Consider the following 3,876-nt stretch of genomic DNA (forward strand, 5'->3'; position numbering starts at 1 on the left):
AGCAGGCGGGGGAGGTAGGAGGTCGTCTCCTTTGGCGATCCTGGTGAGCCAGTGGCACTTCCGGATGGTGTGATTCGACGGCTTCGCGCCGCTATGGAACTTGCAAGGACCATCCAGGGTTTGCTCGTACGAGAAGGCCGGCAACCAGTTGGGCTTGCCACCTTTCTGTCGCTTGGGTGGAGGCTGCCCATCCGGCTGCTGGGCTTCGACTGTCGCAACCTGCCGGCTGCTGGAAGCCGGCTGCGGGGCCTTGCGCTTGTGGTCGCTCTGCTGTTGCCGCCGACTGGCATCTCTTGCCGGAGTTCTTGGAGCTTGAGGGGCCACTTTGCCAGTTGTGCTAACTTGAATCTCCACCTTCATGGAGGAGTCGGCTGTGGCATACTTGTCTGCTATGATCAGCAGCTCGTCCAGGGTTTCTGGCTCGTCGCAAAGGAGCTTGTGCTTGAAGAGGGTGCCTTCTCTGCACCCGGTGGTGAAGTACTCGATAGCATGCACCTCGTGCACGCCCTCGCAGGAGTTCCGAAGCTCGGCCCAACGCGTGAGGTAGTCGCGAGTCGACTCGTCGGGGCCTTGCATGCACAAGGAGAGCTGGCGAGGCTTGGGAGGACGCTTGTACGTGCTGGTGAAGTTGCGAACGAATGCTTCGGTGAAGTCAACCCAGCTGTTGATGCTACGGGGCTTCAGGCTGTTCAGCCATGTCCGGGCCGTGCCCTGGAGCATGAGCGGAACGTATTTTACGGCGACACGCTTGTTGCCATTCGCTATGCTGACAGCCGTGGAGTAGTCGACTAGCCAGTCTTCCGGCTTCACGGAGCCGGTATACTTGGGCGTGTCTCTTGGGAGCGTGAACCCTTTGGAAAAGGGCTCGTCTCGAATGCGGGGCCCGAAACAAGGCGGACCCAACTCGTCTTCTTCTTCCAATGCCAGGGATCGGTGAAGCCGGTCGATCCGGTGGCGGGCGTCGTTTTCCCCGACTCCCTCTCGACGGCCAAGGCGGTCGCCAAGAGTCAGATGATCAACAGGCGGCGGGGAGACTTGCCTTTCCTTGCGAGGAGGAGGAGGCGGATAGTCATCCCGTCGTTCTACTGCTCTCGGGCGGCTGTCTCGGTCGCGCTATATGGTAATGTGAGTCCGACTATGGCTGATGGTCGGATCCCTGTCCTTTCTTCCTCGGGCGCCGCTAGTCGGCGTTCGAGACGTCGTGCCTTGGTCTCGGCGAAGGTCGTCGTTTTGCCGCTGCGGCGCCTCTGTGCGGCAGCCGGCCTCGTTCTGCGCAGCAGCCGCGTCGAGGAGCCGTTGGACTCGCTCCATCATCAGACGACGCTCTTCGCCCTTAAAATTGTCCAGCTCGTCCGCCGCCACCTGGGCAGCTCAAATATTCTCCGCAGGCGTAGCGTACACAGGGCGACTTGCCCCGAACAGGCTGGCGATGGCTACGCCGCGCTGCCGGACCGCGCCGAGACGGCTGGGCCCAGCTGGGGCTGGCGAGCCGCCAACAGCGCGATCCATCTCCCGCTGGCAGGCTTCTGACAAGCGTCTCATGCTAGCCAGCTTCTTCGCGCCTTCGACGAGCTGAAGGCGGCGCGCCTCCAACGTTTCCGCGTCAGCATCTTCCAGAATGGGCGCAGTCAGGTCTTGTAGCGCTGCGCCAAGTGGGTCATGCGCTCCTCCGCCGGGAGGCTCGTCATGACTAATGACGAGCACCTCGGTGACGGTGCTTCCGTCGCTCTCCGCGCGAGGGAGAGGCTCGTCATTGTAACACCCTCGATGCGGCTATATCTCCTACGTGTCGAAGCACGACTTAGAGGCATAACCGCATTGAAAGCAATGTCGCAAGTAAGGTAATCTTCACAACATCCCATGTAATACATAATAAGGGGAAAGGTACATAGTTGGCTTACACTCGCCACGTCGCACAAAGTACATAAATAGCAATACATCATCAAATACACTCATGGTCCGACTACGGTACCAAAATAAAAGATCAACCCAACATGCGACACGGTCCCGATCGCCCCAACTGGGCACCACTACTGATCATCAGGGAAAGACACATAGTAACGGCGTGAGTCTACGTCGAACTCCCACTTGAGCTTAAGCGCGTCATCTAGAACGGAATCATCAGGCCCTGCATCTGGTTGGAAGTAATCTGTGAGCCACGGGGACTCAGCAATCTCGCACCCTCGCGATCAAGACTATTTAAGCTTAATAGGTAAGGCAAGGTAAATATGTGGAGCTACAGCAAGCGACTAGCATATATGGTGGCTAACCTGTTCGCAAATGAGAGCGAGAAGAGAAGGCAAAGCACGAACGAATAACTAGAGAACAACCTATGGCAAACATTACTCCAACACCGTGTTCACTTCCCGGACTCCGCCGAGAAGAGACCATCACGGCAACTCACACAGTTGATTCATTTTAATTAAGTTAAGATTCAAGTTATCTACAATCGTACATTAACAAATTCCCATCTGCCCATAACTGCGGGCACGGCTTTCGAAAGTTCAAATCCCTGCAGGGGAGTCCCAACTTAGCCCATGACAAGCTCTCACGGTCAACGAAAGATATACCTTCTCCCGAGACATTCCGATCAGACTCGGCATCCCGGTTCTACAAGACACTTCGACAAGTTAAAACAAATCCAGCAACACCGCCCGAATGTGCCGACAAATCCCAATAGGAGCTGCACATATCTCGTTCTCAGGGCACACTCAGATGAGCTCTCCATACAACTAAAACCAAACCTCAAGTTTCCCCGAGGTGGCGCTGCACAGGACTCTAGTTTGGACCAACACTTAGAGGAGCACTGGCCCGGGGGGGTTTAAATAAGATGACCCTCGGGCTCCGGAAACCCAAGGGGAAAAAGAGGATAGGTGGCAAATGGTAAAACCAAGGTTGGGCATTGCTGGAAGAGTTTTATTCATGGCAATTTGTCAAGGGGTTCCCATTATTACCCAACCGCGTAAGGAACGCAAAATCCGGGAACATAACACCGATATGACGGAAACTAGGGCGGCAAGAGTGGAACAAAACACTAGGCAAAAAGGCCGAGCCTTCCACCCTTTACCAATATATAAATGCATTAAGATAACAACATAATATAGTGATATCCCAACAAGAAAAATAATGTTCCAACAAGGAACAGTCTCCAATCTTCACTTGCAACTAGCAACGCTATAAGAGGGGCTGAGCAAAGCGGTAACATAGCCAAACAACGATTTGCTAGGACAAGGTGGGTTAGAGGCTTGGTTCAACAATATGGGAGGCGTGATAAGCAAGTGGTGGGTATCGCAGCATAGGCATAGCAAAAGAGCGAGCAACTAGCAAGCAAAGATATAAGTGATTTCGAGGATATGATCATCTTACCTGAAATCCCGCAAGAAAGAAGAACGAGTCCATGAAGAAGATAAACGGGCGTAGTCGAACGGATCCTCACACACACAACGTTATCGGAACCAACCCGAAGAAGCAACACCGGAAATAAGCAAACAACATAGTAAACAACCAACACATCAACATGGCATGATGCACATGCATGTCCGGTTTAATGAAGCATGGCATGGCAAAGTGCACAAGCAACCCTACAAATTAAGTGGAGCACAATATGCAACCGTTGCATATTGACGAAACACCACATTCAAGTTATTTAGTTCGATCTTGTTTATGTACCCAACAATATTAAATGTTGTTAAACATGGCAAGAGGGTGAAGCAAATGAAAACTACCTATCTAGGCAAGTTTAAATGAGGCCGGAACAACAAACAACAAGTCTAGAAAACCCTCATATGCATATACTTGGTTATGGTACTGTTCTGCCCTAAACGTAATTTTAGAGTTGTTAAACGTGCTAGATGAGTGCATCATGTTAAACTAGGC

This window comes from Triticum aestivum, chromosome 6A, assembly GCF_018294505.1.
Source record: "Triticum aestivum cultivar Chinese Spring chromosome 6A, IWGSC CS RefSeq v2.1, whole genome shotgun sequence".
NCBI classification, from domain to species: domain Eukaryota; kingdom Viridiplantae; phylum Streptophyta; class Magnoliopsida; order Poales; family Poaceae; genus Triticum; species Triticum aestivum.